The sequence below is a fragment of the Rhinoraja longicauda genome, chromosome 2 (assembly GCF_053455715.1).
Source record: "Rhinoraja longicauda isolate Sanriku21f chromosome 2, sRhiLon1.1, whole genome shotgun sequence".
NCBI classification, from domain to species: domain Eukaryota; kingdom Metazoa; phylum Chordata; class Chondrichthyes; order Rajiformes; family Arhynchobatidae; genus Rhinoraja; species Rhinoraja longicauda.
This window is the reverse complement of record NC_135954.1, coordinates 55,473,018-55,492,910: the sequence shown is the minus strand read 5'-3', so window position 1 is coordinate 55,492,910 and position 19,893 is coordinate 55,473,018. Positions and strand designations below refer to the sequence as shown.

General features: G+C 40.0%; 1 protein-coding gene across 1 annotated transcript in view; it reads left to right on the top strand.

Annotated features, from left to right (window-relative positions):
* Positions 1-19,893, top strand: part of LOC144604713 (cadherin-12-like) — a 576,800-nt gene that overhangs the window by 85,751 nt on the left and 471,156 nt on the right. The gene's annotated exons all lie outside the window — the stretch shown is intronic.

Sequence of the window (19,893 nt, the reverse complement as noted above, 5' to 3'; positions counted from 1 at the left end):
AAGCTGCAGATATACTTGTTTGAACTCATAGCTGTGGGACAATGTTGTGTGACAGATATTTTGTTTTGGCTCAAAGCATCCCTGAACCTGATGCAAATTCCTATATTTCAACATTCATGCCAAACCTATGCCTGAGAGTTGATTATTTGAGTCAACTTGCAATAATAAGAATTCAACATCCTCGTATTGACAGATGGGTTTGTACTGATTCATTAAATAACAAGTATTTGAGTACACAAAACTACTTCAAGGTTACTGCAGCGAATGTTAATAGTTCTGCCGAAGCTGGTTAGGATGTTAATTTTGAAGGCAAAAACTGAATATAAATTCATCCATCTGCATGCACTTTCTGGATGAAGTCTTGCTTGTTTCCAAAAGCTTGGTTATGTTTGAAAAGGAGCTCTGTGCATTATGCCAGTTCGGTTCGATAGACATTCACTGACTCGCTATACAAATCAAAACTCTAAAATGAATTATTGCTTACGCTTCCACCACCATTAACCAGAAGAACATTCCACATCTTCACTGCATGCACTGCAACCTCACGTTGTGGAAATAGCTTCGGAGCTAATGCAGCAGTTCAGAATCAACATCCACATTCTGCAAAAATGAAGAAGGATCAAAATCAGTATTTTAAACCTTTTCCTTTGCTCTTTTGTTCTTATTTCCAATTTAAAAGATTTAGTGTAGTTCATTTAATGACAATGGACTGGCCTAACTGCCTTGATGCACAGTGCTGCTGCCAGAGACGACAGAATGAGGGACCAATAAACAGGATGTTGTGGAAGTCAGACTAGCATTACTTAAGGCAGTGTGATAGGCTAAATGATCTTCTTTAATGGTTAAAATTAATGGTTAGGTTTAGATAGGTTTATTAGTGTAATTTGTTCTGGGGAACCGCGCAAAGCTTTTATGTAGGAAGGAACTGCAGATACTGGTTTAAACTGAAGATAGACACAAAATGTTGGAGTAACTCAGCGGGACAGGCAGCATCTCTGGAAAGAAGGAATGGATGACAATTAAGGTTGGGTCTGAAGAAGGGTCTCTCTCCAGAAATGTTCATTCCTCCATTCCTTCTCTCCAGAAATGTTGCCTGTCCTGCTCAGTTACCCCAGCATTTTGTGTCTATCTTCAATGCAAAGTATTTGTTTTGCGTGCTATCCAATTAGATCAGATAATCCTTTACATAAATACAATTGTCAAGCTCAAGTATAATAGATAGAGGAAAGGATAAGATAGAGAGAGCAGATTACAGCACCCAGCTCCACAGACAGAGTCCAATGTCCACAAATCGGACAATGCCTAAGCTTATGGAAAGACCATTCAGAAGCCTGATAACTGAGGAGAAGCTGTTCCTGATTCTGGTGGTGCGGACTTTCAAGCTGCCATACATTCTTCCCAACGAGAGCAGGCAGAAGAACAAATGACTAGGGCGAGGCGGGAACAGGGAGAAGAAGGAATGAGAAAAGTATTTGATTATTTTGACGGCTTTTCTGAGGCAGTGTAGGTAGAGTCATTGGTGGGGAGTCTGGACTGTGTGATCAACTGGGCTAGATCTACAGCTACAACTCTCTGCAATTTCAATTGGTCTTGGGCAGATCTGTTCCCAAACCAAACTGTAATTCAACTCAACGGAATACTTTCAGTGGTGCGTCTGTAGAGGTTTGTAAGAGCCATTGGAGACAAACCAAATTTTCTCAGACTGAAGAAGGCAGAGTCGTTAGTGTGCCTTCTCCACTGTCACTTCAATGTGGTTATTCTATGATAGATGTATGATTGTATTAACGCCAATGAACTTGAAGCTCTCAACCATTTCGACTTTAGTATCATTGATACTGATTTGGGCATATATTCCATCACATTTCCATAAATTGATAACTAGTTCCTTCATATTGCTCACATTAATGGAGACTTAATGCCTGAAGTAACTAACTTTTTTTAAAACACTACTCGGCCAACATAGATCTATTAAAATGCAATCTCTGTTGTACTTTCTGTCCATTAATTCTGTTTCACCATTGTTTTTTCCTTAAAAATTACACAGCAGTACTGCAGTAATTCAGTATGTCAGGCAGCATTCCTGGAGAACATGGATAGGTGACATTTCAGGTCGGGACCCTTGTTCATCTTGTTTATTTTAAATAAACTCTTCATAATTGTGGACACCTCTAAAGAAGTGGGTTAAGGTATAGGTTGGAATGCCTATGTCCCCATACGATGTATCCTGTTTTGGGCAGCTAACCTCAGATGGAAGTTACTATCACTCTGTGACAAATGGGTGTGTGAGTTATAAATGAGTTATGTCCATCTGATTTATTTTTTTGTCAGATGTATGTCAAATTTGTGGTAGGTTGTATGGTGAGGGGAGGTGTGGATCACTGTTATTTGCGACCAATGGAAACCATGCCAGTCAAGTTAGGTTAGGAATGTGGGAGGATGGCAAAAGTTTACCATTGGAAGAGGGAGAAGCCAAGACAATGAAAAGCGCAAGGTATTAATTTGGCTTGAAAAACTAAGTAGCATTTAGAAGAGCAAATGTGGTTGATAACAGTGAGACCAAAAACTACTTTGAGGCGTTGTGGGTTGGGGATGCATGGTTGGTGCTGGGAACAATGCTGACCAAGCAGCTTGTGACTCTATTACTCCTGAGGACCAAGACCAATTGGTAGCCAGAAGAAATGTTGCCATGTATGTGGTGTACCAGAAACGGGGTTGCCATCTTTAAGTGATGATCTTAGTTTCATGTCATGTCGCTTTGTTTTGATATCTTCCAGGTGCTTCATGTATGCCCGTTAATCAATGATTGATGTTAGTCGAGATATTTTATTTTGTATCTCTGGTTATCAAATCTTGATTATTTTGTTTCTTTGCTCCAATTTTACTCACTAGCAGCCTTAATTTTATAGATTTAAAACATATGCTAACTATCAAGTGTTTCTGCCCTTCCGTCCCATTTAAAAATATTATACATGTTCATTAAAAATTAAGCTGGTGATAAGACATCTGCACTGAGATCAGGAGTCAAGAGTATTTTATTATATGTCCCAGATAGAATGATGAAATTCATACTTGCTGCAGCACAACAGGTACTTACTTTACACTAGTGTTTAGACATTAAATGTCTAAGATAAATGTGTGCAAAATACAGAGGCTTGCCAAAAATGTACCTTGAGCCTTAACTAAATAGTCACTGTTAACTATTAATATCTACCTTTAAAAGCTCTTCACTTAGTTGACATTTAATCTGGCAACATGACTCTGTAGCCTTCTTTATCATTAGACATTTGATAAGATCATGGTTGCTTGTCAAGCTGTTATCTCACACCTCCAGTGATCTGATTCAATTCTGACTCCAGCACTGTCGGTGTGAAGTCTACACTTTCTTCTTGTAACTTATTTCTCCCAAGTGCTCTGCTTACCTCCCACATCCCAATGATATGTGGTTTGGCAGGACATTGGCCACTGCCAATTACCCCATAGTGTATAGATGAGTAGTTGAATTTGTCAAACATTGACTAGAAAATTATGCAAACTAAATGTAATTCGTGTAGGGTTAACGCAAATGGGTCAATAGTGTTTGTCATGGACTCAGTAGGCTGAAGGGTCTATTTCCTTGTGTTATAAGGTAACTCGAGTCCGCTCTCCCATCCAATGGCAATAGATTGGTAGTCAATCTTGAACTGGGCCCATGTACCCAAAGTCATCACACCTGTCTTGCCCAAAAAGGCACTATACAGTTTCTGTAGAATAACTAATGTGTGCAATTTAGATATGTTGATAATGGGCACATGGTTTCAAATGATATGGCAAATGAAATTAGGAAGTCAAGAAGCCAGGACCGAAGAATCACAGTGACTAAAGACGAGTACTGCACACGGTGACAGAAGGGTATGATCATGATTAGAATTTTTTATTATTTAAGTTTTTAAAACTAGAGCACCTTCTATTGAAGTACTTAAAACTAGGGGCATTCTATTATTGTTTAACATTGATAAAATTAATCAGAACTTTATAAAATTCTTTGCCCAAGCAACCAAATGATATTTATGGCTCCATGTTTTTGTGCTTTCTCCCTTAAGTGGAAACACACGTTGGCAAATAGCTGATGAATCATTGAATAAACAGTAAAAATAATTCTGGCAGTCATTACGGCAGTGATTTATAAAAATAAGGAGGAAGAATTTTCCCACAGAACTTTAAAAAAATTAAAATTGACAATATAAGGCACAATTGCATTGAAAAACCTGAGGCGCTTGGAAAATGCTGAACATCAATATTTTATTTTATATAGAATTTTGGGTTCATTCTCCTTTGACCTGGTACAGATTGCGCAAAATAAAGATGATTAATGTTAAAATGAACAAATATAAAAATAAAAGGTTATTTTATCAAGAGAATCTTTCTGGTAAATCTGCATTACAGAGCTATATGTTGTTCGGAGAGCCTCTTGTTCAGGTGTTTTCATTTACGTAAAAATACTTTAAAAAAAAGTAAGTCTGATCAGTGCTGGGTTTTTTTTGTGAAGAAAACCATACCAACAACTCAAAGTTAAAACTAGATTTTGAAATGTTTAGAATTTTTAATATTACAAATAGATTACTGAAGTTTAAAAAAACATATATATTAATTAAGTTAGGAGGTCAGACCCTCAAACAGTCCAGCCAGCTTACAGAATGACAATCTGCTCCCTACACCAACACCAAGGAATGACATGTGTGCCGACACTTTTTTGTCTATAAACAAATATACTGGGTCTGGTTATGATTTACTTTGAGAACAAGGAGAATGGAAATTGAATTAAGGGATGCACTAAAAATAAATTGCCTGATGTGCTTAAGCAAAAGGACTCCGAGATGTAACTCTCCAAAGATTTGTCCCAGTTTCTGGATAAATATAGATCCATATTTAGCAATCCTGTGGATCTCCTAAAGTGTTTCGTGGTTTTCAAAGGATTTCTTCAGGACTGACTATCCACATATGCAACTGTTGTTGCATTTTCTTTTGAAATCACAAAGTTACAATTGTACAGGTTTGTTATAATTGTAACTTTGTAATTTCAAAAGAAAATGCAACAACAGTTGCATATGTTGTTAGTCAGTCCTGAAGAAATCTGCGCTGATCTGGTTGTATCACACAGAAAAGTTGATCGATCTCTGCATTGTTGGTACCATGAAAAGTTATGTCACACAGAGTAATGGAGCAGATTCTGTGCGTTGTGCATTGAACATTAGAGCTAAGTCAACCAGAATAAGTAGAATAGTAGGACATTCAGACTCTTGTGCCTGGCTACCATTCAATAAGATCATTGCTGATCTTGTAACTCAGCACTACTTTCCTGCACTAACCCCGCAACACTTGATTGTTTGGATATCAAAAATCTATTGATTTTTTTTTGCTTATATACACAGCATTTGAAATGGAACAGAGTTGGCTGCAGAAGCGAAGTGGCGTGGTTTGCATTAGACAATATCTTTATAGATTCTGAAACATCCAATTGCATGTCATTTCAACTCCTCTTCCCTATCACACATTGACCTGTCTGTCCTCTGTCTTCTCCACTGCCACGATGAGGTCAAACTCAAATATTCATTTTCATATTCCACTTTAAATCCAGGGTCTCCCTCCCTTTCCCCACATTACCAAGACACACAACCCTTTTCACCTAGTTGTATCAGTCTACCACCCCCATACTTACTTATCTTGGTTTAACTTGCCTTTCTCCTCTCCATCTTGTTCCAACTGCCCATCAAGCCTCTTTCCTCATTATCTGTTTACAACATCAACCATCCCTTTCCCTACACAGATGAAGTCTGGACCATTTGGACCTCCAGAAGTTCATACTTTGTCGGAGCAGAATTAAGCCATTTGGCCCATCGTCTACTCCACCATTCAATCATGATCTATCTTTCCATTTCAACCCCATTCTTCAGCCTTCGACCCATAACCTCTGATACCCTTACTAATCAAGAATCTGTCAATCTCTTCCTTCAAAATCTCATTGACGGCCTCTACAGCTGCCTGTGGCAATGAATTCCAGAGATTCACCACCCTCTGCCTAAAGAAATTCCTCCTCATCTCCTTTCTAAAGGTACACCTTTTTATTCTGAGACTATGGCCCTGTTTCTAGACTCTCCCACTAGTGAAAACATCCTCTTCACAATCACTCTATCCAGGCCTTTCACTATTCAATGAGGTTCCTCCTCATCCTTCTAAACTCCAATGAGTGCAGGCCCAGTGCCTTCGAATGCTCATCATATGTTAACCTAATCATTCCTGGGATCATTTTCGTAAACCTCCTCTGGAGCCTCTCCAGAACCAGCACATCCTTCCTCAGATATGGGGCCCAGATCTGCTCACAATACTCCAAATGTAGTCTGACCAGTGCCTTATAAAGTCTCAGCATTGCATCCTTGTTTTTACGTTCTAGTTTTATATTTGCTTCATATTCCAGGATCTTTTGAGATTGGGACAAAATAGAAGTAACTTGCTTATGGAAGGATGGCTCATGAATGTTCTATACTGTGGACATAAGCAGCAGGTTCTGAAGGACGGAATAGTTGACAAGAATTAGGTGAAGGGTATACCCAAAATGCACTGGAAAGGTGAGCTGAAGTTTAGCAATTCCAAAGGGAAACTTTAATCTTGGAATAATACAGAGGGCAGCCTTCGATCACTTGTAGAAAGGCTGTTGGAACAATCGAGGAGGGGATGATTTTCAACAATATTCATTTTGAAACAGATGTAAGCTCAGGCAATGATTGAATCATGCTGTGAGCTTTGCAAAGGTACAGCAAGTCCCACAGCACTGCAAAATAGATAGTAGTACAATGTTTTGGACAGAGCCCTTTTACCTGCGAAGATTTTAAGAAGATGAGTTATTTTAATAGAAATTGCTGTTAGATTGTTGAGTGAGAAGTGGGAAGCAGAACATTCATGTTTAAATCACCATGTCTCTTTTTCATGCTGGTTCATTGCCAAGACTGAAGTTGAAATCTGTAAATCTTGGTATCTTTGTTGGGTCTGAACTGAGCTTCAATCTCCATATCCAGTACATTGCGAAGATAGTCTGACTCTGCCACTAGAATATCACTATCCACACCACACTAACAACTCATTGGCTTCAAGGCTCAGTAATTCCCCAAGTTACCATGTTTGTGCATTTTGTTTCATTTGTATGCTTAATAGTATTTGAGGATTGAAGCTTGTGATTTTATATTTTGTTCTTTTCTTTATATGTGCAAATACTCTCTCATGATATAGACTAAAGAAATTGGGCAACTATACAGTACATATAGTAAATGAGAGGAATTAATGCAAGTTAAGCAAACCTATGAATTGTTGCTGGCCTGCCAACTTGTTTGCATGCAGGACATTATGGCTGCTCCTTCATGACAATGTTCATTTATTTGGAAGTACTTTCATTCTGCTACTTCCAGATTCATACAGTGTGAAAATAAGCCCAAATTTCCCACACTGACCAACATGAACTACACTAGTTCCAAGTGCCTGCATTTGGCCCATATACCTCGAAACCTGTCCTTTGATAAAGTCCCACATGGGAGGTTGGTGATCAAAATTAGAGCACATAGCATTGGGGGTAGGGTATTGACATGGATAGAGAATTGGTTGGCAGACAGGAAGCAAAGAGTAGGAATAAACGGGTCCTTTTCAGAATGGTAGGCAGTGGCGAGTGGAGTGCCGCAAGGCTCGTTGCTGGGGCCGCAACTATTTACAATATATATGAATGATTTGGATGATGGATTAGAAGTAACACTAGCAAGTTTGCAGATGACACAAAGCTGGGTGGCAGTGTGAACTGCAAAGAGGATGTTAGGAGGTTGCAGGGTGACGTGGACAGGTTGAGTGAGTGGGCAAATGCATTGCAGGTGCAGTATAAATAATGTAGGTAAATGTGAGGTTATCCACTTTGGCGGCAAAAACAAAGAGGCTAATTATTATCTCAATGGTTTCAGATTAGATAAAAGGGAAGTGCAACGAGACCTGGGTGTCGTGCACTAGTCTCTGAAAGTAAGCGTACAGATACAGCAGGCAGTGAAGAAAGCTAATGGCATGTTGGCCTTCATAATGAGAAGATTTGAGTATAGGAGCAAATAGGTCCTTCTGCAGTTGTATAGGACCCTGGTGAGAACACATCTGAGGTATTGTGTGTAGTTTTGGTCTCCCAATTTAAGGACGTCCTTGCTATTGAGGCAGTGCAGCGTAGGTTCACGAGGTAAATCCCTGGGATGGCGGGACTGTCATATGAGGAAAGATTGGAAAGACATGGACGTATTCACTGGAGCTTAAAAGGATGAGAGGGGATCTTATAGAGACGTATAAAATTATAAAAGGACTGGACAAGCTAGATGCAGGGAAAATGTTCCCAATGTTGGGGGAGTCCAGAACCAGGGGCCACAGTCTAAAAATAAGGGGAGGCCATTTAAATGTGAGGTGAGAAGAAACCTTTTTCACCCAGAGAGTTGTGAATTTGTGGAATTCTCTGCCACAGAAAGCAGTAGAGGCCAATTCACTGGATAAATTTAAAAGAGAGTTAGATAGAGCTCTAGGTGGCGAGTGGAATCAAGGGATATGGGTAGAAGGCAGGCACGGGTTACTGATTGTGGATGATCAGCCATGATCACAATGAATGGCGGTGTTGGCTCAAATGACCTTCTCCTGCACCTATTTTCTATGTTTCTATTTATGTACCTGTCTACAAATGATTTGTAATTCAAAATAAATCATTTCCGTACAGGGGGTTGGAGCAGTCGATGTTCCACAGTAAATTCTACCGACTTCTTTTTATCAAATACCATCTCATATCTCTAATTATTGATAAATCTTTTGAAATTTTAATAAGCTTCTCTCCGACGTGGAATATCATGCACAGATTATCCTCAATTTTTAATCCTTTCAATATTTACCATTAAGCCATTACATTTTACAACACCACTTTGCTCTTATAAATTTAACATTATATTCCAGTTCAACAAGAAGAATTCTCTCTGTGTCTACTTTCAATTTCATATGATTCATTCTTCCTTGATTCTCTAAACTCAAAGAGAAAATTTATTTGCACAGGCCCCCACGTTTCAATGGAATATGCAAGCACATAAAATGTCAAAATATTTGAAGTGGGCACAACAGTTTATCCTGTCCAGTTACTACAATATTCTGAGACTGGGTGGTATCAGTAAATGACGATTCAAAGCAGTCTATATGTTATGTATTGTTGGCATTAAGTTACAAGGTTTAAGTGTTCAAGATACATTTCAAAAGGAAAAATGATTTAAACAATTTACTTATGTATTACAACATGAAGCGTAACCATTTGAGTTCATTTCAACTTCCAACAGAGTAACCTCATCAACCCATTCCCATTCTCCAATTTCCAGAAACAATATATTCTCTCATATGCACTTTCCTTGGATTCTTTTGTTCTTTTGCACAATACAATAAGACAGAACTTTATCCCAGGAGGGAAATTAATTTGCCAACAGTCATAAAAATACAAAAAAATACATGAAACATGAAATTAAATTGATGAATGAAAAGACTTTGGGGATGTGCAAAGATTGAGGTGGTGGGGGGGGGGAGGGGAGTCAGTCTTGGTCTACCCCACGACAGAAGGGGGGGGGGGGGGGAGAGTTGTAAAGTTTGATAGCCGCAGGGAAGGAGGAACTCCTCTGGTGTTCTGCCCTGCATCTTGGTGGACCAAGGGGCAATTAATATTCTAGCACTGAATTAGGAAAATTGTGCTTCTGAGGAAAACCCACCCAAGTAAGGGGAGAATATATAAACACACAAACAGCACTCAAGGCCAGGACCTTACATGGATGCTGTGGGGTGGCATAGCTAACTGCTGTGCTCATTAAGTTCAGACTGTAGTATAACTAAAGTAAGAAAACAATTTGAAAAGACCAAAGAGGCAATAAGAAATGTAGATGCAAGTAATCACAGTGATAGTTTAGTTTAGCGACACAGCACGGAAACAAGTCCTTCGGCCCACCGAGTCCACACCGACCAACGATCCCCGCACATTGACACTATTCCACACACACTAAGGACAATTTACACATAAACCATGCCAATTAACCGACAAACCTGTACGTCTTTGGAGTGCGGGAGGAATATGAAGATCTCAGAGAAAACCCATGTGGTCACGGGGAGAAAGTACAAACTCCGTACAGACAGCACCTTTAGTCGGCATCAAACCCCGGTCTCCGGTGTTGCAAGCACTGTAACGCAGCAACTCTACCACTGCGCCATGTGCCGGCTGTATAATATTGGATAATATAATTGAAAAAGATTAATAGAATTTCATTTTATAGGTTATTTTTGTTACTCTACTATCATTTATATGTATTTGCACAAAACGTTTTACCCTTTATTCTGTGTCTGTGGATGACTTGATTGTAATAATCATGTATAGGCCTTTAGTTGACTGGATAGCATGCAACAAAATCCTTTTCTCTGAACCATGGTACACATGACAATAATAAACAATTTTAGTTCTGGTAGTTATGCACACAAAATAGGTGGATTAAAGTAAAAAGAACAGTCTAGTCACTCTATTGGGTATCCTTAGGTGGGGTTTATCAATAAGTTGTCACATTTAAGACCCCACCCTGTATTGTTACAACGGCGGCACGGTGGCACAGTGGTAGAGTTGCTGCCTTACACCGCTTGCAGCACCAGAGACCCGGGTTCAATCCCGACTACGGGTGCTGTCTGTATGGAGTTTGTATGTTCTCCCTGTGATCTGCATGTGTTTTCTCCGAGATCTTTGGTTTCCTCCCATACTCCAAAGGCGAACAGGTATGTAGGTAAATTGGCTTGGTATACAGTGCATTCAGAAAGTATTCAGACTACTTCATTTTTTCCACATTTTGTTACGTTACAAGCTTATTTTTAAATAGATCAAATTCTTTTTTAATCATCAATCTACACACAGTACCCCATAATAAAACAGCGAAAACGGGTGTTTAGAAATTTTTGTAAAGTAATTAAAAAGTAATAACTGAAATATCACATTTACATAAGTATTCAGACCCTTTGCCATGACACTCAAAATTGAGTTTAGGTTCATCCCGGTTCAATTGATTATCCTTGAGATGTTTCTACAACTTGATTGGAGTCCACCAGTGGTAAATTAAATTGATTGGACATGATTTGGAAAGGCACACACCTGTCTATATAAGGTCCCACAGTTGACAGTGCATGTCAGAGCAAAAACCAAGCCATGACGATGAAGGAATTGTCCGAAGACCTCCGAGACAGGATTATGTTGTGACACAGATCTGGGGAAGGGTATAAAACAATTTCTGCAGCATTGCAGGTTCCGAAGAGCACAGTGGCCTCCGGCATTCTTAAATGGTCACCCTGACAGCGCTCCAGAGTTCCTCTGTGAAGATGGGAGAACCTTCCAGAAGAACAGCTATATTTGCAGCACTCCACCAATCAGGCCTTTATGTTAGAGTGGCCAGACAGAAGCCACTTGTCAGCAAAAGGCACATGACAACCCACTTAGAGTTTGCCTAAAGCACTCCCAGATCATGAAAAAATAAGATTCTTTGGTCTGATGAAACCAAGATTGAACTGTTTGGCCTGAATGCCAAGCATCACCGCTCATCACCTGGCCAACATACTTGGCCAATAAACTTATTCATTCATTCATTCATTCATACCATACCTACGGTGAAGCATGGTGGTGGCAACATCATGCTGTGGGGATGTTTTTCAGCGGCAGGAACTGGGTGACTAGTCAGGATCGAGGGAAATATGAATGGAGTAAAGTACAGAGAGATCCTTGTTGAAAACCTGCTCCAGAGCGTTCTGGACCTCAGACTGGGGCAGCGCTGCCGTCGCAGCTGCGGCTTGCCTGCAGTCCGTCTGTCTTTTGTGTTTTTTGTTGTTTTTGTATGAATTGTAGTTTTAATATGGTGTAGTGTTTGTATGTTATGTTTGGGGGGGGGGGGGGGTGGGAGGGAACGGGAACTGTAAAATTCTCTCTCCCGAACGGAGACGCGACCTTTGTTTCTGTGTCGTGTCTCCGTTCCCGCTGCGGCCTACCACCGGCCATGCACCTGGGACCACCTGGGGCTCTGGTTCGCAGAGCCTACGGCCCGGACTCACCACCTGCGGCGCTGGCTGCCTGCGGATGCTACGGGAGCGGCTGCGATTCGTCTCCGGAGGCTCCGGCGCGGGCCGCATGGACGTCGGAAGCCCGCAGGCCCCTGGATGGGGGCCGACATCGGGAGCTCCGGCAGCGGCAGAGGCAACGTGTTCGCCCGCCCCGAATCGTGGGGCTTGGGTCGGCCCGCCGCGGACCTTCCACCATCCGGCGCGGCCTGAAATAGGCCGTTGACCTTTCACCGCCCAGCGGGGACTTCAATATCGGGAGCCCCGACCGCCCCGACGTGGCAAATCCAACAGCCTGACCGCGGGAGAAGACGGCAGGGAAGAGAAAAATACATTTTTGGCCTTCCATCACAGTGAGGAGGGACTGGAGGAGACTCACTGTGATGGATGTTTCTTTTTGTTTGGTGTTAGTTGTGATTGTATGTGTTATTGCATTTTTATTGATTATTCTTATTGGTCTTATTGTTTAACTGCGGGTAATGTTTCATTTCACTACACATTTATGTGTATGTGACAAATAAACGACTATTGACTATTGACTATTGAGGTTCACCTTCCAACAGGATAACGACCCTAAGCACACAGCCAAGACAATGCAGGAGTGGCTTTGTGACAAGTCTGTGAATGTCCTTGAATGGCCCCGCTAGAGCCCGGACTTGAACCCGATCGAACATCTCTGGAGGGACCTGAAAATAGCTATGCATCGACGCTCCCCATCCAAACTGACAGAGCTTGAGAGGATCTGCAGAAAATTATGAGAGAAATTACCCAAATACAGGTGTGCCAAGCTTGTTGCGCCCGACCCAAGAAGACTTGAGGCTGTAATCGCTGCCAAAGGTGCCTCAACAAAGTACTGAGTAAAGGGTTTGAATACTTATGTAAATTTGATATTTCAGTTCATTTTTTTAAATTACTTTACAAACATTTCTAAACACCTGTTTTCACTTTTTATTATGGGGTATTGTGTATAGGTTGATGATTAAAAAAAAAAGAATTTCATCCATTTTAAATTAAGGCTGTAACGTAACAAAATCTGGAAAAAGTGAAGGAGTCTGAATACTTTCTGAATGCACTGTGTAAATTGTCCCTAGTGTGTGTAAGATCATGTTAATGTGTGGGGGTCGGTGCAGACTTGGTGGGCCGAAGTGCATGTTTCCGTGCCGTATCTCTAAACTAAACTAAACTAAACTATTTGTATATTTTTGTATAATCTGCTATTCACGGTAAGGAAATTGATTCCTCCAATAGATCTGAGTGCACCTATCAATAAAACAGTTTGATTTTCCATCCTTTACAAATCTGTGACTCAGCCTGCCAATAATCCAACATTGACTATGACTTGACAATTAAGTGCATCCAAATGAAAACCAAATGATTTCATGAAATGTCTTTAAAGCACATCTCTCTCAGACAACACTTAGATCTCTATATTAGCTAGCAACTGTACAACAGAAAGTGAAACATTACTTTTATGGATAAATGCTGCGTAATCCACCTTCATTTTTTAGTTTATTGAAATGCATTATTTTGTTAAAATAATTTGCTTAATTCAATTGACTCTTCGGTCACTCTTCTAAGCATACACAGCTTTGATGAATGGAATTAGAGATAATCACACTTATCATGCAACTATTGTAAATCACAATTCACTCACTATCATATAATTTCAAAGCAGGAAATCGCTGCTTTTCCATTTCTTGAACATTTATATTTATTCATGTCATGATGTTCATTTACCATTAATGTTTCACCATTTCAAAACCTTCACATCAGTTAAGCTGAATTGATAGTTTGCATTCTAAACCAATGTACACTTGGTCTAAACAAACATATTGGTATCAGTTACCCTAACAACGTTCTGGATTACTGTTTAAATTATTTAAAATCTTCGGATATATTTGATAATCAATTTTTTGTGTTCAGTTTATATTTCTTTTAATGTTTTTTTGACAAACCTGATTTACTTTCTTGTTTTATCTTAGATAATTTTAAGTTACTTCATTATTATTTTTTAAAGTGCACATCTGATGGATAATCCAATTGATTTAATACCTTATCCTAAAAATTTCCATCCATCTGTGATGGACGGTTGCCATTGTGCCTGTGAATGGAACAGAAGTTCAATATCAGCTTTTACTTCTCTCAAGAGAAACTCTGAAGGATGGAAGACAGGGGCATTCTTCTGCATATCTTCCGCAAGCCTTATTCAGGAACTGAACTGGAGGAGCCTCCATACAATGTGCTTGCAAAGAGCAGGTCAGAGGCTGGGAATCTCTGACCTGATCAGGAATCCTGTCACAAGTCACTCAAGGTTATACGTCCAATAGAAAGGACAGGCAGGTGGGCAGAGGAGGTGGGGTAGCTCTGTTGGTGAGGGATGGAATTCAGTCCCTTGCAAGGGGTGACATAGGGACTGATGATGTAGAGTCACTGTGGATAGAGTTGAGGAATTGTAAAGGTAAGAAGACACAAATGAGAGTTATCTACAGACCCCCAAACAGTAGCCTGGATATAGGGTGTAGGTTGCAGCAGGAGTTAAAATTGGCATGTAACAAAGGTAATGCCACTGTGGTATGAGGGATTTCAATATGCAGATTGACTGGGAAAATCAGGTTGGTTCTGGCCCCTGGAAAGGGAGTTTGTAGAATGCTTCTGAGATAGATTCTTAGAGCAGCTTGTACTAGAGTCTACCAGAAAGAAGGTATTTTCTGGATTTTGTGTTGTCCAATGAACCAGATTTAATAAGGGAACTCAAGGTAAAGGAACCGCTTGAAGGTAGCGACCATAATACGATTAGATTTAATCTGCAATTTGAGAGGGAGATGTTTAAATCAGGAATGTCAGTGTTGCAGTTGAACAAAGGGGACTATGAAGGCATGAGGGAGGAGCTGGCCAAGGTCGAATGGAAAAGGATCCTAGCAGGAATGACGGTGGAACAGCAATGGCAGGTATTTCGGGGCATAATCCAGAAGATGCAGGATCATTTCATTCCAAAGAGAAAGAAAGATTCTAAGAAGACTAAGAGGCAACCGTAGCTGACAGGGAAGTTAGAGATGGAATAAAACTAAAAGAAAAGATGTGTAACATAGCAAAGAGTAGCAGGAAGCCAGAGGATTGGGCAACTTGCAAAAACGGCAATACGGGCTGAAAAGATGAGGTACGAACTGAAGCTGGCCATGAATATAAAGGACAGTTAAAGCTTCTTTAGGTATGTTAAGAGGAAAAGATTAGAAAATACAAATGTGGGTCCCTTGAAGGCAGAAACGGGTGAAATTATTATGGGTAACAAGGAAATGGCGGAAGAGTTGAACAGGTACTTCGGATCTGTCTTCACTAAGAAAGACAATCTCCCAGATGTACTAGACGACAGAGGATCCAGGGAGACTGATAGAAATTTTCATTAAGCGAAAAAAAGTATTGGGTAGATTGATGGGACTGAAGGCTGATAAATCCCTAGGGCCTGATGGTCTGCATCCCAGGGTACTCGAGGAGGTGGCTCTAGAAATCGTGGACACATTGGTGATCATTTTCCAATGTTCTATAGATTCAGGATCAGTTCCTATGGTTTGTGGATGGAGTGCCTATCCAGCGGGCTGCTAGGTCCTGTTGTGGTGTTGGCATTGTGCTTCTCTAGTGTTGTTGAAGGTGCACTCATCCAGGCAAGTAAAGACTATTCCATCATACCCCTGATTTGTGCCTTGTTGATTTTGGACAGGCTTTGGGGAGTTAGAAGATAAACATAGTCATGGAAAATAAGTGCAGGTGGAGGCCATTTGGCCCTTCGAGCCAACACCAGCATTCATTGTGATCATGGCTGATCATCCACAATCAGTAACCTGTGCCTGCCTTCTCCCCATATCCCTTGATTCCACAAGCCCCCTAATGCTCTATCTAACTCTCTTTTAAATTCATCCAGTGAATTGGCCTCCACTGCCTTCCATGGCAGAGAATTCCACAAATTCACAACTCTCTGGGTGAAAATGTTTCTTCTCACCTCAGTTTTAAATGGTCTCCCCTTTATTCTTAGACTGTGGCCCTTGGTTCTGGACTCCCCCAACATTGGGAACATTTTTCCTGCATCTAGCTTGTCCAGTTCTTTTATAATTTCATACGTCTCTTTAAGATCCCCTCTCATCCTTCTAAACTCCAGTGAATACAAACCCAGTCTTTCCAATCTTTCCTCATATGACAGCCCCGCCATCCCAGGGATTAATCTGGTGAATTTACGCTGCATTGCCTCAATAGCAAGGATATCCTTCGTCAAATTAGGAGATCAAAACTGCACACAATTGTCCAGATGTGGTCTCACCAGGGCCCTATACAACTGCAGAAGGACTTCCTTGCTCCAAAACTCAAATCTTCTCGTTATGAAGGTCAACATGCCATTAGATTCCTTCACTGCCTGCTGTATCTGCACACTTACTTTCAGTGACTGGTGCACAAGGACACCAAGGTCTCGTTGCACTTCCCCTTTACCTAATCTGATACAATTGATAATAATCTGCCTCTTTGTTTTTTGCCACCAAAGTGGATAACCTCACATTTATCTACATTATACTGCATCTGCCCACTCACTCAACCTGTCCAAGTCACTCTGCAACCTCCTAACATCCTCTTCGCAGTTCACACTGCCACCCAGCTTTGTGTCATCTGCAAACTTGCTGGTGTTACTTCTAATTCCATCATCCAAATCATTAATATATTTTGTAAATAGTTGCGACCCCAGCACCGAGCCTTGTGGCACTCCACTCTCCACTGCCTGCCATTCTGAAAAGGGCCCGTTTATTCCTACTCTTTGCTTCCTGTCTGCCAATCAATTCTCTATCGATGTCAATACCCTACCCCCAATACCATGTTCTCTAATTTTGCTCACCAACCTCCCATGTGGGAGCTTATTAAAGGTTTTCTGAAAGTCTAGATACATCACATCCATTGGCTCTTCTTCATCCATTTTAACTGTCACAGCCTCAATAAATTCCAGAAGATTAGTCAAGCAGGATTTCCCCTTCATAAATACGTGCTGACTTGGACCAATCCTTTTACTGCTATCCAAATGCGCCGTTATTACCTCTTTAATAATTGACTCCAGCATCTTCCCCACCATCAATGTCAGGCTAACTGGTCTATAATTCCCCGTTTTCTCTCTCTCGTTCCTTTCTTGAACAGTGGGATAACATGGGTAAACTGACTCCCCCCCCCCCCCAATCTTTGCATGTGCCCAATTCTTTCCACTCATTGCTTTAATTTCATGTATCTTTTGTTTTATCACTGTTGGCAGATCAATTTCTCCCCTGGGATAAATAAAGTTCTATTGTATCGTACCGTTGCCTGCACTCCCTCATTGGAGTGAAACGGACAATAACAGGAACAGTACTATCAGCAGGACGGATACCCATTCTGTGACATTCAACCAGGCAAGTGTGTGAAAATCTCATTAGTTCTGGCACGATAATATGGCACAATTTAAACCGGTGAGCCTCGTGTCAGTGGTATGAAAGCTATTGGATAGGCTTCTCCAGGATAGGATTTACTTTCATTTCCATTTACCTTTCTCTGGAATGTTGAAGGTCGTGGGGAGACCTAATAGAAGTGAATAAATTATGAAAGGTATAGATAGGTGCCTGATACGCACTGTATCAGTAGTTTTGGTGGTAGTGGTGATTGAGGCAGATATGGCAATGGCATTTAAGAGACTTTGAGATAGGCATATGGATATGGAGGGATATGAATTATGTCCAGGTATATAAGAGATGGTCGGCATTATGTTCAGCACAGACATTGTAGGCAGAAGGACCGTTCTTGAGCTGTACTACATGTTCATACTTAAATCCATAAATGCAACATTCATATTGAATGGAGCAATTACATTTCTCTGACATATTATTTTACTGATGGCAGTCAGAATTGTGAATCAAGTAATGAATGTTTTCTTCATCAACCGTAAAGTCTATTAAAAAAAAAAAATCTTCATGAACCTTTTGACAATTCTTGACAGAATGAGCCAATTCCTGAATTACCTTTCTCACAAGAATGGCTGCCCCAGGCAGTGCTATGATCCTGTAATGCTTCAGATATCCTAGTGTTCTAATATAATATCTAAGTGCAATTCAAATATATCTGGTGGACTGTACTTATAATGTGCTTTCAAGCAATATGTATAACATATGCTTATAAGAACTGCAGCACTATTTTTATATTGTATTTTAAGCCAAAGAGGAGCTATTTATAAAATAATTCTAATCATATTGCCTGTCTATGTAATTATTTTTGTAATATAACTTTGAAAGAAGTTGGATTGTTCCAAGACTGTCACGGATTTCAAAATGAGCCAACAAGGTTAATTTGGATAGTTAGTAACTAGTCTAGATTCAGTTATCGGTTAACACTATAAATGTAAATGTATTGTCAAAATGATATTAACTAACACTGTGTCTTTAATTATGTTGTTTTGTCAAAAAGCTGCTGAATTTGGACCATTGATGGGCTTAATTATTTGAAAATCTGAACTTGGCTTTTCCCATTGAGTCCACCAGTTCTTTTCTTGATCATTAAGGAAGGAAAAGATGCAACACCAAAACCACATTTTGAGAGGGTACATTTGAATATTCCATTGAAGACGTTATTACATATCAATTACCTCCCTTTGTTTTTAAGGAACATGGTGCCATACCTTATGTTATGTATCTAAATAGTCCATGGAAACCATTCAGTTATTGTACCTCCTATGCAGGGATTCATGGGATGAGTAGGATTCACTTTTTTAGTAGTATATTTAGCATCACCATCACTGCATGATGAAATTAATTGTATGCCCATTTGAAAATCCTGTAAAATTCAGCTTTTTCACTATGTAATACATAATATATAATATATTCTAAAGTTCAATATAAATAATATTTCAATAGCAAATTTGTGGTTGCATGGCACAACAAACATCAACTGGGGTATTGAACAATACTTAATTGGACTGTCCATGGTAACGGTAGGACTATTCTCTTTCATAACACTATTTCTGATGAACTCAGCTACAGCACTGGCACAAAAGATCAATCAAGAGACCTTGATTGAGCTGACTGACTGACTGACCATGAACGATATGGCATTAGGGAAAAAGAAAAAGCAGAACATTTTCTAGGCTTATCCGAGTGCATAAGCAGTATTTGTGGCTATTTAACTAGGCTGGTAAATGAATGGCTCAACATTCAAACCAAAAAAAATGGAACATCTTTCGAGAATCTAATCTCCATTTTACAAAATGAAAATTAAAACCTAGTTTCCACTGAAATTCATCTCATTTCAGAAGTCCTAATTGCACAAACTATTTTGGAAACTTATTCCAGTGTCATAAATCAAAGCTGTTTCATTAATGGCCAAGGAGAGACAGAAAAATATACATGGAAAGTAGCATAAAGGGGACACCCCTTGGCCATTCAGCACTGTTCTACCCTACAGTGCAAGAATAGCTATCCCAATATCTGCCAAGATCTGACAATCTTGCAAAAACTTGTCCTGTTGTCTTTGAATAAGTTTTCAAATAATAATTGCGACTTGACTTACTATGATTTGAAGTAGCTAGTGCTTAACTCATTAAGAACTATGACAAAATAGATTATTTTTAAGTATCACTGGCAAGGTGAACATTAATTGCCATCACTGACAGCCCTTGAGCAAGTGGTGAGGATTTACATACTTTACCTGCTGCAGTTCCTCTCGTGAAGTTACTCCCATGGTCACTTTGGGTAGGAAGTTTTA